The 21,989-nt window shown below is 32.6% G+C and overlaps 1 protein-coding gene across 4 annotated transcripts in view; it reads right to left on the reverse strand.

The window, feature by feature from the left end:
* The window catches only part of LOC140434852 (5-hydroxytryptamine receptor 1-like), a 1,076,278-nt gene that overhangs the window by 676,363 nt on the left and 377,926 nt on the right, over positions 1–21,989 (reverse strand). For 2 of the 4 annotated variants that reach the window (XM_072523428.1, XM_072523425.1), the window contains exon 1: positions 19,897–20,053. The exons of the other annotated variants lie outside the window; for them this stretch is intronic. The gene's annotated coding sequence lies outside the window, so the exon portion shown is untranslated. Of the gene's footprint in view, positions 1–19,896; positions 20,054–21,989 lie in introns of those variants that run through there. 4 annotated transcript variants of the gene reach the window in all.

Here is a 21,989-nt window from a genome sequence, read left to right on the forward strand (position 1 = left end):
TAGACAACAATGACTGGAATTTGTAGCTGAAGGTATGTAGTTTAGAAAAACGTACATGTATAATCGAAGACAAGTAGTTTTAAACGTTTTAGATCGTTTGTAATATGAAAGTTTAAATTCAGTGTTTTTTAGGCGTATTCAAAATGCCTCGAAATTCTATGATGTAGGTTTTAAAGATAAGGCTTTACAAATAGAAATTTAATAGTGATCGGTCCATGGAAGTAATACATTTTATTGGCGTCATTAAAAACGTAAAAGATGTCACAAATCGTTCAACGTTTATTTATGTAACAGTTTTATAGAAACTCTAGTTTATTTACGGTAAAATGCAAAAATTGCATGCGAAATCTGCACTCTTCACCTTTAAAATGCTTCGAGTCGAAATTTTTAGCGTCGAGTTGATACAAATTTTACTTAAAAAATTTATTTCGCGAGCGTAACTGACATTCAAAATCGATGGTGCCTTCAAGCGTTGTTTCTGAGAAAACGGTTGATTCTAGAGAAAAGTGCTAATAATTTTTTTTTTCAAAATTATTTTAGCTATATTTCGTGTTTAAAACATTTATTTGTACGGTGCACAGATTCTCGGTAAATCGATGTATCCCACTTTTCCATTCCCCTACGAGGGGATTTTAGGTGGAAGCCCGAGAGCAGGAGTGGCAATCGTTTGTTGCAGCTTGTTTGTATGTATTTTAGAGTTTCAGTGTCATTTTTGACTATGACGACTGCAGTCAAAATTAAAGTGATTGGCTGTATACAGACCATAGTTTTAAAAACTTACAGTGAATAAAAATTTTTACAAAAGTAAAATTATACAAACTAATTAAAATTTCATAACGTTTTCGGCTTTATCAGACCACCATCCGTGAAAACCATCCACGTTACTACAATTAATAAAAATATATGTTAAATGTTGACTATCAAACTGAAAAAGAATGGTAAATACAGTAGAGCCCAGAATAAACAGTATTGAACTTGTAATTATTTTATTGTATTAAAAAATACATATAATTGACACTTTATAACATGTTCTAAATAAGCTCCTCCTCTCTTAAGACAGACTTCATACCGATATTGCAGATTTCTCATAATGTTTTGTCTCAAGTCCACGAAGAAGGATCTAACGGCATTCTTTAATTTTGGGCCATTTGTGGTGCCCGTTTATACACGGCAGTTTTAGCCATGTCCCAAATGTATGCGTCTGGAGATGTAAAGTCTTAAGAATGTGCAGGATAGGGGAAGTCACTAAATCGTGGAATGAATTTGTTTGGAAAATGTCCCTGAAGAAATTGACGAACTGTGACAGCAATATGGCAAGTTGCCCCATCCTACTGGATTAATTGGTCTCAAAATGCCAAATTACGTGCACGACCAAATTGACGTAAATCAGAAATAAAGCGTGTTAAAATTTGTATGTACCTCTGTTGATTCAATGTGACTTGCCTACCATTTTCTTCAATAAAGTATGGACCAATGATTCCATGTCCCGAAACTTCACACCAGATACTCACTCAAGCCCAGAAATCGATTTGTGCGACGATTTTAGATGGCCTGACAAATGAAAATGTGCTGTGTTTGAAAACCATACAGTTTTTAGAACTTCAGGATTTTCATAATGTAATGCAAGAATTCTAGCACAATATTCCACTTTACTGTGATAATCCCTGGGATGTAATTGTTGATGTACCTGAATCACATACGAAAATGCACCCAACTCCTTCACGATTCTTTGCAAGGAAGTTCGTTTTAAGCCAAGATGCAACGCTGTTCTTGTCTGGCTGGCTTTCAGATTTTCCAAGATTCGCTCAAAAACACGTTCATGGTTATCGTTATTGTTAACATTCCTGGGACGCCATGAGTTTCATTTTCGTGGGCACAATACATTACCCGTATTTCTAAACTTTTCAAAAACCTTCAAAAATACAGCATTACTTGGAGAACGTTTATTAAACCTTTGTGTGAATTGATCACACACGTATTGCAGACTTTCAATATTACGTCGGCCGATTCCGTATGAGCGAAAATAATGCTCTAAAAGAAACACTTTTCCCTCTGTACTTATGACAATTTTTAATAATTAATTGTTTACGGACTACCTGACAGGTCTATACTAGAAAATTTGAATATGACAGCGGGCACAAAGAGACATCTACGTTTCAGTTTTTGTACTGTTTATTTTGGGCAATACTGTACTTACATCGTTAACAATTAAAACTAGTCACTGAATAAGGTGTAATAACGTTTGGATTACGTACTATATATATTAACCCTTTCAGTTCCACTCACATTAAAAAAAAGTACTCTCGTAGTAGATTTATCCCTCCACAGATACAAATTTTTCTATAATTTTAAATAAATAGATTGTGTTTTTTGAGCGCCGAACAAACAATGTACCTTGCAACCGACAACCTTTCTAAAGTAATTAAAAGACTATACACGCCTATGGGTGACGTTTCAACAATTTCAGGTTTGACATAAGTCAGCGATTTCGGGTAGATTTGCTGTGCTGTCAATGTTATACATAAATAATTACATATAAGTCTGGTTTTTTGTCCAACAACAACTGTAACCTTGTGAATTTGGTAAGTACAAAAGTTAATTTTGCTATACCTATCAATAGTTTTGCATTTAAAGATAGTGTGGTGTTTATAGAGGGAATATTTTTTTATGTCCCTGTGCAGGGACAAAATAACTTTATGCTTAAATAATGTTATCAGTGCAAATGCTTTTTATGAAGTTTTTAAAAATTGTACGTAATTTTTATTATTTGGACGTTTTGATTTAGGTATGTACTAGTTACTTATGTTTTCTTTTTTATTTCAGGAAATGTGGAAAAACAAGAAGCCCCTTACTGAAGAGGAACTGTACTATTTAGAAAATGATGACGACTCGGATGTGTTCCGTTGTTATCTGATGAAGAGGTCGAGATTGAGGACGATGAAGAACGAGACATGACTGTCAAAGATAAAAATTTTTCAGCCCTATTTGCAGAAATTGATCAAAAGATACAAAATATTGATTCATTATTTTACGATTCAACAAACTAAAGAACTCCTCCACTTTACTCCTGATTATTCCATACATTTTATTAATTCCATACCTGATGGCCAACATAATTTAAATCTTTTTGGTGATGATGGCACAAACTACTATACTAATACCTAAACATCGGGCCAAAGGTATACTTCAGAAAACTGAATATGATAGCGACACTGCATCTACTTCGTCCTCGTCATCAATCAGCTCGTCTTCTTCTTCAAGTAGCTCCAGGTCTGATTTCTCTTCAGTTGAGAGTGTTCAGGATTCCGACTTTCATAGGACGATTCACTAAAGAGTAACACTAATGCGAATAAAAATAATATTAATTTAAGGCAGTTAACTGAATAACAACAATTGTCTTGAAATCCTTGACCTTGTGGTTCTAATAACAAAATCAAAAAAATTGTACATCCTAATAACTTGACTGCATACTGTTTCCCTGTTAAAATTCAGTCTAAAACGATTGATGTTCAGCACTAAATGTTGATATACTGCCTACCAACACTGAGGTCTTTAACGTTTTATGAAGTAGTGTCTATACATTTGCAACTTCTGAAAATGAAAACAATGAAAAAAAAGGTTGGAAAAGTCTACTTCGTTCCTCTATGGGGCTCCATTCGGTTATTCTCTTTATCCATCTGCTGTCGCTAGTTCTTCTTACATGTCCATACCACTTTAGTCTTTTTTTGTTCTTTATATGTTAGTATGTCTGTTTCTATTGATGTTCTTTGCTTTATTTCGTCATTACTTCTCCTATCCATTCTTGTTACTCTGCAGCATCTTCGCAGGCATTCCATCTCTGTTGCTACTATCTTACTGCTGTTTTTCGTATTTATGATCCAATTTATAGCCCTGTATGTCATAATACTTCGCACTAATATTTTATAAATCTGTGTTTTTGTCTTCATATTTAGGTGTCTATCCCACCATACTGAGTTAAGTTGTCGGATTGCTGTTCTTGTTTGTCCTAATCTTTATGTAATTTCTTCCTCTGTTGTTGCCTTTTTCGTGATTAAAAATCCCAAGTATGTATTTGAATTTAACCTTTCGTTTGATTGTTACGTTGTCATTAATCTGTAGATCTTCTATGTCTTCTTCACTCGTAGATAGGTACTCTGTTTTCGCGAGGTTAATATCTAGGCCAGCCTTGGTATATTCTTCTTGTAGTTTTTTCATCATGTAGCTGAGGTCGTCTTGGCTTTGTGCAATCAGTAAATTATTGTATTATTTTTATTCCGGAATTATCAATAATAGTGGCGACGAGAATATACAGTTTCTCTTATTATTAAAAAGAACCTGTTTCATGATTTTCAGTTGGTTGAAATAGATAAGATAAGTAAGAAACTTTAACTGTTTGAAAACATATAAGCCTGTTTACATATAATCGTTTAGCTTTTGATGTGTCCAATATCCTTGTTAAATTTCCAATAATTGTGGACTCTTCTTTGCGTTATCAGGTGTTGCTGTCAAGTCGCTTTTAAGATGATTTTTTAGTCACAGGTTCTAGTAACCCTTTATACCAGTTAATCTTAAAAGAGTTTTATCTAGATTACTAAAAAAGTACTATCAAGTCTGCTTATACGTGAAAGTGTATGCATAAATTTAAAAAAGCCATCGCCAAAACCATCCAGAGCTTGACAATGAGTTAAACATTTTTTTACGGAAACTAAAGAACTTTATTGTGCCATCATAATCACAATCCAAAACATTACAGTTTTTTCTTTACATTTGGGTACATACATATATAGATTAACTATGAGTCTAGCTTGCGTTCCTGGACATCTTAATACTTTAACTCGTCGGTCGTTTATTCGCAGGCTAATAATATGTTAAATATTATAGATCCAGTAATTTATATTTGGAATCTTTTTGTGCTCAGTTTTACTGATTCAAACACCAATTTAGGTAGTCTTTTGTCAGTTACTTCAATATTTTAGTAATCAATAATGTCTTCTGCTTAATATCTCTTGAAATTTTCTCAATCTCCTAAAAATAAGTGTTTAGTTGACAAATTCGTCCGCAACACTAACACCTGCCACTTATAGAAGCTGCATGTAATGCCCTGTGACAGAAACCGTTGAATAATAGAATTTATTTTAAAATAATCTACTATCAAGTAAAATAACAATAGAAGTATATCTGTAAATTGTCTAAAGCGGACTGTTTATTACAGGACTTCTCGGGATACCAATTAACTTTACAAACATATTAGTTTTGATCAATTGAACTTGCAAATCACTACAATTCCTCGCCTACACTCAATCGAAATTTATAGCTTATGCCTCAACACTGTTGTATTGAGTATTTCAACTGAGTTTTTCACTTTTCACGATCCTGAAATTCGCGTGCAAATGCCTCCTCTCTACTATTGTAGCTACATTTTACGAAATGTTGGTACAATGTTGCAAGTTGCAGAGTTAGTTGTTATCCAACAATGATAGTTTACGACCAGGCAGACATAAAATCCCGACGCTGTTCGAATTAAAATTTAAAACCGAGTCACTGTTTTCATCGATTATGGAACGAAATTAGCAAACAACTAGGTGCTTGTCACAATTTATGTATTTGAATATTATCGAACATTTTAAGTACCTGGTGCGAACGATTTTATGTTGCAGCCAATACATTAATTTTGAGTACTTCATAGTATCATGTTAATTTTTTTATTACTGCACTTAATATTCCTTTAACCTTTGTTTTAGCATTGAATAAGAAAATAAACAAATTTTAATTATCTATCTCTGGGTAATTTATGTATATAGATATACCATGCGGTCCATATGTACAGAATAAATTCATTTTTAGCGTTATTATGTACTATCTGAAAAAAACCTGCAACAGGCCGATTTTTATTCTTAAATTGACAATATACAGTATGAAAATATTATCCTCTTCCAACACCCCCTTTAAATTATAACCACCCCCTCGAAAATTTTAAATAACAAAGGGGGTCGTGTGGCACCTTGTTAGAAAGGGATTTTAGTCCTCTGTTCAGCAATATAAAGTTTTTTGAGTTTGTGCAAACATAACTGAGAAAATTGATTTTTACAATTAAATTAAATGTTCAACTTGAGCACAATTATTCACTTCCTGACAATAACCAAGGTAATTTTGGAATTCTCGTACAACATTTTGTATGACCTCGAGGGTTATTTTGTTAGTTTCTTCCGTTATCCTAACTTTTAAATCAGCAGCATTGCCTGGTCTATTAAAATATACTTTAGAAATAATCAGGTATTTTTGTATATGTTCTGCTAAACATTAGGGAAAAACTTAAAATAATAAAATATTATTTAAAAAGCCAAATAAACAATTGATATGAATCTATTAATAGATGTACTTCTAGAGATTGATCAAAATCCGCATAAGACAACTCGAAAACTGGCCGCACAATGATGTAAGTAAATCATTTATTTTGAGAGTTTTGCATGAAGAAAAATACCACCCTTACAAAGTTCAGTTGGTTCAGGAGTTAAATGAAGGTGATCCTGATAGAAGGCAAGAATTATGTGAAATGATGATGTGCAGAATGAACGCAGATTTGAAGTTCATAAATAAAATAGTTTTTTCTGATGAAGCGACGTTTCATTTAAACGGAACGGTTAACAAACTCAGGGAAAATCCTCACTGGGTATGTGAGACTCACGCAATATCCTAAAATAATTAACATTTGGCCTGGTATCATTAACAATAAAATTATTGGTCCTTATTTTTTTGAGGGCACAGTTGATGGTGAGGTTTAACTAGATTTTTTGATTAACTTTTTAGTGCCTACATTACGAAGATTTTTCCCTGATGTCAATCATCCAAATGAGATAGATCGATCTATTTAATACCAACAAGACACAGCTCTTCCGCATTTTGCACGTATAGTTAGAAATTATTTAAACGAGGTTTTTCCCAATAGGTGGATTGGAAGACGTGGAACAATCGAATGGCCGGCTAGATCCCCGATTTGACACTTCTTGATTAATTTGTGCGAGAATTCCAAAATCGATTCGGCTATTGTGAAGAAGTGAATAGTGGTTACTTTGGTTGTTTGTTTTTTAACGAAAAAGAAATAAGGAATCCTTTTTTAAAAAAAGGTCTGTCCTCGTTCCGCTCGCCACTCCCCTCAATAATTGTACCTCCTCCCTGCATTCCAAAGAAACACATGTACGACAATAAGCCACATGTGAAAATTATGACATCCTAGAGCTGATAGAAAACAATCGAAACGATTAGTGTGGTTTGACCCTCGAAAGAGCTTAAACCAACATTCAAATGAAGCCATCGGTTAAAATTAAATGAAAAATAGTGTTTACAGTTTACAGTTTTTCTTATATCGTTTCTTATTACAGTTTCGTTTCTCTCATTTAGTTGTTAATCTTTAATGTTAAGTTATCGTAGAGTTTTCATAACATCTAAAAAAACCTACAAATTGTTTTTGTAAGTATGAACCCTGTTGGTTGTTTACTTATATTCTAAAATCTTTTTTATTTGTAGTGAACTGATGATGCTTTTAAAAAATCAATCAAAATGCTTAAATCAATAAAGTAGTTGACGACTTTTATTGCCAATTATTGACCGATAAAACCTCTGCTATTCAACCACTGAACATATTTTAAATATATATAATATATATATATATATATATATATATATATATATATATAAATATGGATTATGTCAATCTAGCCTAATTTTGAAAGAAGACCCCCTAAATTTTTGAAATTTTTAAAGTTAACCACCAATGCGTTTTTTAACTTACTATATTACATATGTAACGATATTTATTAACTGTTATTAGCTAATTGTTTATTAAATACCTTTTTTTAATGATTTTCTTCAGAATAGTAGACATATTATGTTTTGCCAACCCAAAAACGAGAAGTGAATGGACATTTCACTCATTGTATAGAAATAAGAAATTAATTTATTTTACAATAAAACCTAAAAAAATCAAAGTTTTTTTTTATAATAACAAATGTTTATTTTTATACACCTTTTTTATCGAGAACGTCAACTACTGCATTAATTAAAGCAGCAGAAAATTAGAACAGATATGACGTACAACCAAAAAATAAGAAAATCAAATTTTGCACAACATCAATCCAATGACTGTTGTATTCGTGTTTGATTTGCCAAAGATATTAAGACACTTCTGCGCTTACGACAAATATACCATTTGATAAAAGACTGCTATCAACGTATAATCTAGCACCTAATAGACCTTAAACCTGGTTTTTAATATATTTGATATTTGTTTTGTTTCGGTTATCCTCCCATATCTGATTGCAAAGTATAAAGATCTGGATATGATTTTAAGAATTATTAACTTCTTAAAAATGTTAATTTCTTTAAACGCTCTGTTGAATACACTGGTATGTTCTTTATCGAATTAATGAATTTAATTCCTTTGGTTCTAACAAGTGACTTAACTCTTTGAGGATGTTTTTTAATTCTTTTTGTGTTAAAAAGTTCTAGCCATAATTCAGCAACTGCCAAGAGTAGAACTGTTATCACTATTTATGATGACTCGAGCAAAAAGACTAGTGGGACATCCATGTCCCATTACATGATGGAAAACAATGATGGAAAAATGGATTTAATTAGAAATTTTATTGACTTTGACCCCGTTGTACAAGAATACCTATTTAAAAAAAATATTGCGATTATGTAATCAAGTTGTTGGTTGCATAATATAACGAAATTTTTAGCAATACGGTGATATATGACTAAAGTCAATTTGGTGGACAAATAGGCGTCACTAGAACATTTTTAAATTTTGTGGGACATATAGGTCACCACAGTACCAAAGGATTTTTATCTTTAAAATTATTACGTTTCCTAATTATTATAAAAAGATTAATTGCTAAAACAATCCCTACTTTTTACTTAATCGTCCTAAATAAACTTTTTCGCTCAATTGGTACTAGATTAAAATTTATTAAAATTAAAAGTTTAAATATAACAATTATATTGCAAAACGATTTTGGTTATAAAAATGATCTTTTTTTAACTTTTGTTGAAGCACAACATACAGTCTGTCCCAAACCCTTCTTTCAGTGCATCACTAATTTTGACGTCATATAGGATTTTAAGAATGTCGAGAATTATTGCATGGCATTTTAGTTAAATTTGACAGTTGCAGGATTGTAACCTCTCTTTTTCTAATTGAAAATAAGTTAATAATTTTCATTTTAGTCTTTGTCCTTTCTCGATATATCTCGGCATGTTTAAAATATTTTTATGACAATAAATACAAAATTAAATTTTCACTGTAAAATGTCAGATAATACTAACCTGGAATGACAATTATCATTTTTTTAAGTTGACATTGTGAAAGTACTGTCACATGCGCATCATTGATTGGATATCTATTTAGCGTATTCTAAACTCCAACCAATTATACATCCGTAAGTAGAATTAGCTTTATGATAAATAATTTTCTAAGTTCTATGTATAATAATCACAGACTCACGTTTTTTTCTGTCACTTCTTGCTTAATGTGTTAGAGAGAATTCGATCAACTATGACGCACTGAAAGAAGGGTTTGGGACAAACTATAAATCAGAGTTTAGAAGAGCTTCTTAACTGCTTAAACCGATATAAGCGCCTAATAAATTTTTTAAACCCTATATAATTCTTCAACAAAATTTAATTCACATAAAAAATCCATACTATTGTTATTCTTTAACTGTTTAAATCTATTTAATGTAAGTAATATACATAATTATTAGTGCAAACTTTTGACTCCGTGTCAATCCCCGAAGACGTCGAGACACGTTAATTAAAAATAAAAAAAGGTATGGCAGTAATAAATCGTAATTATTTTACTGCTTTTTTGTTTGGATTGTATTAAATTTGTTAATTGCATGGACAATGTGTTATAACTTTTTAAGTGTGTGGTATAAAAAAAGTAATGAATTTCTTCAAACGTTTCTTTATTTTGAGATATTAATGTTTTTCGTTACTCCAATTCTGCATCGTCACTAACTCGAAGATTTATTTTAGCCACTATTTGAAACTACGTAATAAAAAACATATAGTTGCATTTTTCTGTTATAATTATTGCACTAGGTTTGTAAAATTCTTGAAGAATAATTAAATGTAATTCTGAATTATTCTATGTAGTAGGTAATAAACGGAACTGTTTTTCTAACGACCTCTTATTATATTCAGACACCAATTATATTTTTAGGAATCTATAAAAGTTACAGAAGTTACAATGGCACTTTTATATTTATTGATATTTTACGAGCCTGTATGTTTTATTGGCTAGTAGGCGCCAGGAGTGTGTGATGGGGTAATTTTGGATTAAACGTAAATAGTAATAATAAGTAAGTTCTAATTTCAAAAGAAGGGTATTATGTATTAAATACGTACGTATAATCTGCGTTTAACTATGTATTTGGTGCTTTAAAGTGAAGTAAGATTAATATGCAAAATCTAAGAGATATAATAGGAAAAGGACTTAATCTCGGCGAGCAGTTAGAAAGACAAGATAAACATGTTAAAACTTATTTTTAGAGACACGCTGAGATATCTACTTTAAATACTAGTAATTTAAGAAAATAAGTATTTTTTAGGATTTTAATAAAATATTTGACGAGTTTTTCCGTTAATACATGCCTGCATTAAAAAATCTATACGTTTTCTGTAGAAATTTCGGCGTTGTTTTTTTACTTATTAACATTTTTTTGTAAAATATGTGATTTTTTTAAATTCTCCATTGCCAATACTTAAATATAAACGTTTTACCTGTTAAGAGATAGAAACAGCATTTGTAAAATGGCGCGTTTTAAAATATTTTAAATTAATTTATCGCTCCAAAAAATAGAAAATATGGCAAAATGGGTAATTTATTGAACATTTTCAAAAATTACCTTATACTTTTGTAATAAAGGGAGGTCTTGTAGATGTGGTTAACAATAAAACCTTAAACATTAACCTTAAAAATATTAGCTAGAACCATCGATGTAGTTTAAAAGTTAATTAAATTGTTTATCCCAGAAGTGATTTTTTGTTGAAATAAGACATATAATAATAATAATAATAATAATAAGATGTAACTGTAGAACTGGATAGAAGATACGGCGCACAGCTGTCAACACTACCGTACAACTGTCGATGAACCCTTTACCACAGAAGAAGTCTCAAATATCATCAAAGAGCTTCATAACTGGAAATCTCCTGTACCAGACGGAGTTCAAAACTACTGGCTTAAGAAGTTCTGGAGTGCTTATGAGTGCTTGTCAACACTAATTAATCGTGTCATTTCTAATCCGCAGGAAATACCATCATTCCTAACTCAGGGAACAACTTATTTAATACCGAACGATCAAAATAATACCCAAGATCCAGTCAAGTACCGGCCAATTACGTGTCTTTCAATTCTGTACAAATTGGTCACATCCTGTGTAGCCCAGCATATCTACCAACACTGCACACTAAACAATATCATAGAACCTCAACAGAAAGGATGCGCTAAGGGTTCCATGGGTTGCAAAAAACAACTTATTATCGACTCAGTCATTTCTAACCAGGCATACCCCAAAAAAAGGAACCTCTTCACTGCCTTTATTGACAATAAGAAAGCCTTTGACACAGTGCCACATGAATGGCTGGTAAATATATTAAGAATATATAAAGTCGATGATAATATAGTGGCCTTTTTAAGACATATAATGACAGATTGGAAGACTAAAATTTACCTTCAAATACCTGGTGAAAGCAATATCGAAACGGAAAATATCGCAAATAACCGCGGCCTATTTCAAGGAGACTCGCTGAGTCCATTGTGGTTCTGTTTAGCGATGAACCCATTATCCCAGCTATTGAACTCCACTGACTCAGGTTTTAGCATTAGAAACAACAATACTGTTGTGGCGAAGCTTAATCATCTGTTGTATATAGATGATTTGAAACTAATGGCTTCCACTCGAAATCACTTTAAATCGATCAAATTCATAGCATTCGATCAAATGCTAAAAACTGTAGAAACGTTTTCAATTGATATCAGTATGCACTTTGGGTTAGACAAATGTCGTGTACTAAATATAGTCAAGGGAAAGGTTCAGCCCGGAGGATTCGATATACAAAATGGCCAAAACATCGAGGCTATGGGCGAAAATGACATGTATAAATATCTAGGAGTAAAGCAAGCGCGGAAAATTGATCATAATCAAATGAAAATCGAATTAACATCAGAGTTTATACGAAGAGTCAAACAGCTACTCCGCTCACATCTTAATAGTAAAAATTTGTTTAAGGCATTAAACACCTACGCATTTTCCGCGCTTAGCTACTCATTTGGGATTATTAAGTGAACTAAAACGGATATAGAAACCCTTCAGCGAAAAGTACGAACACACTTCACAAAGACACAAAAACACCATCCTCGAAGTGCAGTAGAAAGAAAGAACGATTACCGCGTTATTTAGGAGGACGAGGACTTATTGATATAAGCGAGCAATTAGAAAAACAGATTACTAATTTACGAACTTATTTTCAGGTGCAAGCGGAGACATCTACTCTTTATCGCGCGATTTGTGCAGTAGATGACACAACACCGATCAAACTGAGGGAACAAGAAATGCGCATAAACCGTCTTACTAAGAACGAAAAAATGCACATTTGGATGGGTAAACCTCTGCTCGAGCGACATCCGAATGAAGTCAGTCAAGACTATGTCGACAATGTAGCGACTTCTACAAACAAACCATATCCCATATTATCAATACGTTCCTGAGAGTATGCTTGAGAATGACAACTACAAGCTATACTGGGATCGCTCTGTGCTCACAGACCAAACTGTAGCACATAATAGATCAGATCTCGTGCTAGTTATTAAACTAACAAGACAAACAACACTAATGGATGTGGCGATACCTAACAACAATAATCTGCGTGTTAAGTATAACGAAAAGATCGCCAAGTACAGAGATCTGGAAATACAAATAAGAAGACAATGGTGAATGGAAAGTACCCAGACGATACCCATTATTCTTTCTACCACTGGAGTCATCCCGAAGAACCTCCTAGAAAACATAAAAAAGCTGGGTCTAAATGATCATCTATATACTTTCGACGTCGAGATGCGTGCGATAATTTTTGGGAGATACACCGACGTACCAATTCACCTAGGACTCGATAACATGGAAAGAGTCCCACCAGAGCTCAATCCTTTTGATACCCTAGGAATCTGGGATGAGTGAATTTTTCCCTTAGAGGGAGTGAGAGCCGTATGGCTAAATCTGGAGATGTAACTATAAACTTTATTGAGTTATTGCTAGTTAATAAACTGACAAGACAAACAACACTAATCGATGTGGCCATACCTAACAACAATAATCTGCGTGTTAAATACAACGAAAAAACTTCCAAGTACAGAGATCTGGAAATACAGATAAGAAGACAATGGAGTATGGAAAGTACCAAGACGATACCTATTATTTTCTCTACCACTGGAGTTATTCCAAAGAGCCTCTTAGAGAACATAAAACAAATAGGTCTTAATGAACATCTTCATAATATCTGCAGAAAAGATTACTGTTTTCAGCATCTAGATGCTTAAGAAACCTTTTGAGAGATACCTGACGTACCAAGTCACCAAGGGCTCAATTAGATGGAAGAAATCCCACCAGAGCTTTGCACCAAAGTATTGAACTTTTGATACTGTAGGTATATGTAATAAGTAAATTTTCCCCTTAGAGGGAGTGTGAGCTGTATGGCTAAATCTGGCTAAGATTAAGACCGTATAAGAGGTATTTTTACCTAACATGTGAGTAGGTTGGTACTTGACTGGTAGTATTGACATTCTATAAGAACATGCTTACAGTAATGGTAGTATCATCGTAGTGTAAGCGTTACTTGATCTGTAGGGGACATAAGATATCCGTTTATCAAGTGTGTGTGTCCTATTCTTAATCTTCGCATTTTCATCTCTTTTCTATTTAGAATGTCACAAATTAACAGTTCTTAAGGTTTTTTCCATATTTTGCTATGCATGCAAGACATCGGTTGGTAAATAATTAGATATAGGATGCATAGACGCTTTTAAATGTGAACATGAAGACGACTGCTTTAAATTCTATGGACAGCTCGCCGTACGAACATCTTGGTTCTATTTGAAATTTAACTCAATCAGCGTCTCCCTAGTATCGTTTACTCTAGAATTTTAAAGTTCGTTGGTCATATCTATCGAAGTTGTTATAAAATTGAGCGGTTGGTGGTCCAAGAAAGGCCTAAAAGTCAACGCCAACGCGGCAGATCTTCATAGCGATGGGTAGACATTACTAAAAAACGTCTTAACCAGCAGTTCATGTAACAGACAGCCGTGACCAATGAAAAAATATCATTATTTAGACTGTCCAAGCTGCTGAGGCTCAATAATGAACCACAACACATCATCCAATATGTTATTGACTATGATGATAGTCGGTTGATTTTGTATAAGGAATCGGTGCACAGGGATACAAATTCTAAAGAGTTTTTCGGAAAACACGCTATAATAGTTGGACATTTGGTATTATCCTATTAAAGTATCCGTCGTATTGATGGAATAGCCAACTGCATCTGTATTTTGATACGCATCGGTATAAACCACGTTATCATGACATTTAACTACAATATCCTTGACAGCTTGTCTAAAAATGATATTATTTGTTTGCTGCATATTTAGTTCACAGAGAGAAATATTTATAGTATAAAAGGAGGTGGTCTAGACTAGGAAGAGATTTCTGATTTTATAGTTGCAAGTGTTTGAGATAAGTTTGTATCTTGGCACAAGGGTTGTACGATCTCTAGGAATAAAAATGTGCGTCTGGGCGAGTTTAGGAGTCCTGGTGTTGATGTCGTTAGAGACCATCAAAACCACGAGCCTTATTTTAATGTATCTGCTTAAAGGCCTACACATAAATATAGGACTTTGGGTATTGCATGATAAAAAATATAACACTAGCAAAATAATAAGGTTTTAAATAAGAAAAATCATACAACGCAATACATATAATAAGGCAAGTGCAAAAGAAATCATTAGAATACAATAAACTGGAATATCTATGTTTTGTAGACCTTAGGAATGTATTTAAAAGGATCAAATTAAAGAACGTTATCAATTTATTGTATGCAAGGGAGTTAACCCTAGGAATAATCAAAACGATCTAAAATACCTATCAAAACAACAGAATAAAAGTAAAAGTAGGAAAAGAACTAACGACCCAATTAAAGCTGAAAATGGAATAAGATAATTCCCTGAGTCCTCTATTGTTCAACTTGATCATGGATGAAATAATAAAAAAGTAAGAATAAAAAAAGAAAACCAAATGGAAGAAAAACAACTTAAAATGATCTTCTATGGAGGCAACGTAATACTACTCTCTCAAAGTGAACATATATAATTTACAACATATGCTACACCAATTTAGTATAACCGTCAGAGATATATGTAACAGAAGGTAGTGCTACGAAAGTGTCGTCAGCCTTAAAGCATACTTTCGAAGTACGGTACGTGCGACAGTAAACTGCGCACAAGTAGGAGAGGAAGATTTTAGTTGGTAGGCAGGATAACAGAAAGGCATCTGTTTGCATGACCTCCTTATTCAAAGGGAAAATAGGTTTAAATGTACTCCTCTACCCTGAATCCAACACACGCCAGCCATCCCTAGAGATGGGTACGGTTTTTAGAAATTTCCACCCTCAGAGAAAGCAAAAAAAGTATAACCGTCAGAAAATTTAACATGGTAATTTTCCCAAAAAGACAAAATGCATGGATATAATATTAAAAATATACATACAGTGTAGTTCTAGGAGAGATGGCGTATCAGATGAGATGACGCTGTTATTTTCCCCGTCCCCACTCACATTGCTAACATTTTGGCAACCTTGTATGAAAACCTGTATAGAAATTAGTGTTAGTTGTCTACGGCGCCGTTCTAAAGACGTGTTTAAGTTGTGTAAATAAGCTAAGATATTTTGTGAATCATTGAAAATTTTTACACTACAATAGTCGGATACAACTTCAGGTAAGATAATGCTATATATCTATTACATATTAAACACTATAACCAGTTAGATTATTTTTTCATTATTCTTACCTCTTTTTACGATCACATTCCACAATTTAGAGGTAAAAACGACTGAGCCATCTCTCCTTAGTTTAGTTGAGTTGGCTGGTGATTACTGTAGGAGAGATGGCGCATGCCGGTAAATGGTTTTTAAACTACTTTTTAATTTTGTGTAGACATTCCGACAGAATATGTGCGAAAAGGAAGTGTGTCTAGAGGCAAGTGGTCGGAGGAGCAGCTTGTCAAAGCAATTACATTAATTGAAAATGGGGAAATGGGTGTAAACGAATCCAGTAGACATTTTCAAATACCAGGAGCGACATTGCGCCGCCGTCTAAAATCTATTGGAGTTAGCTGAAAAGCTTAAATTAAAGCGCAAATTTAATAAGGATAGCCGCAAAGCTGCTTATCCTTGGTTGGAATCATTTCTACGAAGAAATATGCCATTGTCAGTAAGAAAATCTGAAGGTGTATCTGCTGCCAGAGCTTTAGGAATGAATAAAACTGATATTTCTGCTTATTTCACTCTACTTGAAAATATCTTGAGTGAACATTCCTTAATGAATAAACCTGGTTCAATATACAATATTGACGAGACAGGGTTGCAGCTTAATAACATGTTATAGCATTTAAGGGTTCAAAAAATGTTGCTTCATTAATATCGGCTAAAAAAGGAGAAACGATTTCAGTAATTGCATGCTGTAACGCTGAGGGGACCTTTATACCACCGGTGTGCATTTTAAAGGCAAAAACAAAAAAGCGGAATTTGAAGAAGGTATGCCACCTGGTGCAACAGTATTTATGGGTGAAAAATCAGCATATGTTACGAAGGAACTTTTTCTGCGATGGCTTAAAGAACAATTTGTTCCAAGAAAACAATAGAAATGGTGTTACTACTTTTGGATGGCCACCTTCCCATTGCAGTAGTGTCGAAACATTAGAATATGCTTAAGAAAATGATGTTATTCTGTTTTGCCCTTTAAGCCACACTATGCAGTTTTTACAGCTTCTTGATAGGGCATTTTTTAAATCGCTGAAAGCTTTCAATTACCAGTCGTGTAATTTATATTTAAGAGGAAATTCAGGACGAAGAATTGGCAGACTTCCATATGGTCGATTCTTCGCCACAGCTTGGAAAAAATCAGCAACAGTTCAAAATGCTGTTTCATTATTTAAAGCTACTAGTATTGTCCCATTTGATCCATCCGTACTTCTAGAATACGCTTATATTTGGGTACGAGCAGTACTAATAACAATTCACAAGCAAATTCCGAAAGAGTTCCGGAGCACATTCCCAATCCTTCAGTTGACATAAACAAATCAAAGTGTTCCAGAGATATTACTCCTCCGCCTGCAGAAACAGTTATTACTATGACGATTCTTTCAGCGGCGATGAAGAAGAAGCTTTAAAATCAAAAATATACGAATTGGTTACAAAAATAATTAAAGTTAGAGACTTTAAAGATTTAAAAACTTTAAATGCAATTTAAACTTAAATGAAAATTTGCAAGTCAGCAGATAACTTTTTAACAAATTGATCGTCACAGGAGCCCAGAGAAGAAAATATTGACAGGCCAAAAATGCACGAGACTTATATGGAGTAAATGCACGTCATATATATTAGTTTAGCTTGTTACCATACCATATGTGTTCTTGTTTGTAATTTAAGTTAAGTTTTATATTTCTTATTAACATACTATGTATTTTTTTTGACATGCTACAAAAAATTTTTGTATTTGTTATACAGTGTGTCCGTAAAGTATGGAATAAATTCGATATTTCCTAAATGAAAAGCCTTTTTAAAAAAATCTAAAACACGTCGATTTTTAAATTTAATGTTCTACATTTTACAATAAAATTTCATTAGACAAGGTGATGCACATTACAGCGATGATGTCATCGGCTGTTTTTATGTAACACCCTGTATTTTAGGACATTTTTAAATCAATTAAATGAGCTGATTTCAAAAAAGTATAATACTCGGGTCTAATGGATATAGTTTAAAAGATATACGCTTCGAAAATAAATTATTTATTATCAATTGCAAAAAAGTAGCCTACTTCTAGTTTTGGTAAACTGTAATTATTTTTAGTAACGTTCAATAACAATTAGGTAATACAATAATTGTATTAATTCGTAAATGTTCTGTATTATTGCTTAGAATTAATTTTAAGTAGAAATAAATTTGAGTGTAAAGCAAAGAATTGAAATACACATGATGATTGGGTATGGAGACAAATCGCGAACTCAGATGGAAGTGTGTAATTTATTTATTGATAAATATCCAGAAATACCCATCACGCAGTCAACAGTAAGTAAGATTGAAAAGAAATTTCGAGAAACTGGTACGGTTGAAAATGCACGCAAATCAGGTCGTCCCTCATTATGTTACAAAATTATATGTTCTACTTGCTTTTGAAGAAGATGCGCACACTTCTGTACGTACGGTTAGTATAATAGTAGTATATAGTTATATATTAGTTATTATATAGTTTAGTAATCTCGATGTTTGCAAAACAACGGTACACAAAGTACGTAAAAGTAAGTGAAGTAAGTAAAATGCACAGTTGTACAGGAATTAAACGAGGATGATCCAGATAAAACAATACAATTTTGCGAAATAATGATGGATAACAGCCACCGAAACTCTATCTTGGTTCAAAATATTATTTTTTCTGACGAGGCTACATTCAAATTAAATGGCGAGGTCAACCGTCAGAATTGTAGATACTGGGCAAAAGAAAACTCCAACTGGATGCGGGAACACCATACACAATACCCGCAAAAGGTAAACGTATGGGCTGGCATTGTAAGAAATAAAATCATTGGACCCTACTATGTCGAAGATAATTTAAACGTGCCAGCATACCTTCAGTTTGTAAGTGGGTATCTCGTACCTACTTTAGTTAGTTTATTTCTCAGTACATCTGGAGGTTTTGATAAAACTTTATGGTTTCAACAGGATGGTGCGCCTCCGCATTATGCTTTAGATGTTCGAAGGTACCTAAACGAAATTTTTCCGAACAGGCGGATTGGAAGACGTGGACATATTGAATGGCCAGCGAGGTCGCCAAACCTCAATCCTTTGAATTATTTTATGTGGGGTCATTTAACGAATGTTGTTTATAAAACTAAACCTGAAAATATTGAGAGACTTAAAAAGAAGAATTCGTAAAGAAATAAACAATATTTCTCAAGAAAGCATAAAAAAGGTTCTACAAGAATTTGTACAAAGTTTGGGTTACTGTCAAATACAACAAGGGCGACAATTGGAACATTTAAAATTAAGTCATGTATTAATTATTGAATTACCATCAAGTTGTTTATTATAATTTAATAATATTATAAATCAATAAAAATTTATTTTCTAAGAGAATATCTTTAAAATTATATCCGTTAGACCCCCAATATTATATTTTTTTAGAATCAGCTCATTTTTATCGATCTAAAAATGTCCTAAAATACCGGGTGTTACATTTAAAAAAAGAGCCGTTGACGTCATCACTGTAATGTGTATCACCTTGAATAATGATATTTTGTTGTAAAATGTAGAACATTAAATTTAAAAATCGACGGGTTTTAGATTTTTTTAAAAAGGCTTTTCATTTAGGAAATATCGAATTTACTCCATACTTTACGGACACACTGTATAGTTAAATAAATAAATTCTAAGCCCTACCTGTCATATTATTTGTCTATTTATGTTGGTAAAATAGGTATATCTGTTTTTAATCTACAAATCTTTTTATAGTATGTTTTATAGGCTATTAAGTGATTGAATAAAATATTGTTGTTAAAATGATCCTACCTTATTAACGTAAATTTTTAATCCATGACTTGCTTAATTAAACTAACATATCACTCACGAATAGTCCTACAAATACTGGAAAACCATCGGTAACTTAAAAGTCAACACAAAGCAACACTGAATTTCTTCAATTACACCAACATCACAATGAACAATTAAAAACTAGACACACATATTCAAGCACCGAATATAAACTAAACACACAAACTTAGTTTCGATTAGGTTATCACATCAATCTTTTATCTGGCGTCTTATCTAGAAATATACTAAATCTTTTAAAGAATATAAAATTATAATATGTTTATAATCACATTGTTTAAATAATTATTATGATGCTATAACCAATATAATGTATTAAACTGCTTAAGGATATCAAGTGAATAATCAAGTAAAAAAATAAAATTTTTTAAATTCCTGTAAATAATTAATTATCAATTTTATTTATTTACTTATTTCATTGATTTTATTTATAAATTTAAAATTATTTTTTTTATATTTTGAATAATTATCGGCATCAACGATGAAGGTTGTTAAGTAATGATCAGTATGTGTACGCCGTGTCTGTTAATTGCATGACTTACAACTAAGTACAGCTGTCGATCCGATGAAAATGAGAATTTCTTATCGCTTTGCTTACTTGGTTCCCAATGAGTACAATTTAAATTATTTAAATCTCAGTAAACCTAGGATTTATCCAACTTAAACGAAATTAAAAATCTTTAACACAAATGTAAAAGCTGTATTACTATAGGGCTCTGAAACGTTGAAGATATCATGAACCCATAGTACACAAAATACAAGTTTTTAACAATAGAGCGGTACAAAAAATTCTTCGTAGATTGTAGCCTAATCAAATCTCGAATGAAAATTTATGTAATCAGTCCAACCAAGAAGGTGTAATACACATACGTTAACCTTAAATAACATTGCCAGGACTGCGATGGATTGATCTCCTCAAAAACTGTACTGGATAAGGAAAAGGACAGTACTGGACGATGAAGAAGACATTGGAAAATCCTTGCTTGAAATGAAATCACTAGTAAGCAATATAGTTCGCTAGAGACACTTCATTGACACCCTATATCTGAACTTATTTATTGGCGTTATTATATTGTAGTCATAGACAATCATCTACAGGTTGCAAATATGGGCCCTATAGGTTGCAAATATGGGCCTCTACGGGTTGCAAATATGGGCCGTATTTGGACCAGATAACTATGTTTTAATTAATCAAGTTGCATCTTTTTTTTTTAGTTCAGCCATGCCTCGAAGCAAACCCAAATATAACAGAAAAACATAAGAAAAAGAAGTATAAAGACATGCAAAAAGCCATGGAGGTTTTTAGCAATAAGATATTTTGTTTGAAAAATGCCAGTTAAAGTTTTAACGTACCAAGGTCTTTGCAAAGATTTCCAAAAATTTAAAAGACTTAAATGTTAAGAAAATAATTTTAACTTTATTAAGGAAAAAGGGTATTAGGAAAAGAGATCGACGTGCAGTTGATTTAGTACATTTCAGCACCAACGAAAGGCATTCGCAGAATCGCATACACATTAGCTACACAAAATGGATTATATCAATAATTTAAAATTTCAATGCAGAAAGAAGTGAACTAGACGATTTCTTAAGGTGTTATAATACTTTCCTATCACTTCGAAGACACACTGGAACTTGTTTTTCTAGAGCTATTTAACGAAATAAACTTACAAGAGTTTTTTAACAACTTGGAAACCGAATACAAGAAATATCTTCTTGCTTCGAATAGAGTTTTTAATGTGGATGAAACTGTATTGTCAATTGGTCAGAGCAAACGACAAATTGCGTCAATAACATATTCTTAATGTAGTTCCCTTGTCACTTTGATTGAAGCAATGAGTGCTGCTGGTCAATTTGTTATGCTTGTGTTAATTTTTCTTAAAAATAAATAAAATTACCAGTTACTGTGTGCTCTGGTGGGTTAATATATGCGCTTCACCCTAGAGGTTGGAAGCAACAGAACTTGTTTACAGAATGAATAAAATGTTTTATAAATTTTGTGAAACCAACAAAATGTTTCCCTGTTCTTCTAGTACTTGATGCTCTTCTAAATTAAT

Source organism: Diabrotica undecimpunctata, chromosome 2 (assembly GCF_040954645.1).
Source record: "Diabrotica undecimpunctata isolate CICGRU chromosome 2, icDiaUnde3, whole genome shotgun sequence".
NCBI classification, from domain to species: Eukaryota; Metazoa; Arthropoda; class Insecta; order Coleoptera; family Chrysomelidae; genus Diabrotica; species Diabrotica undecimpunctata.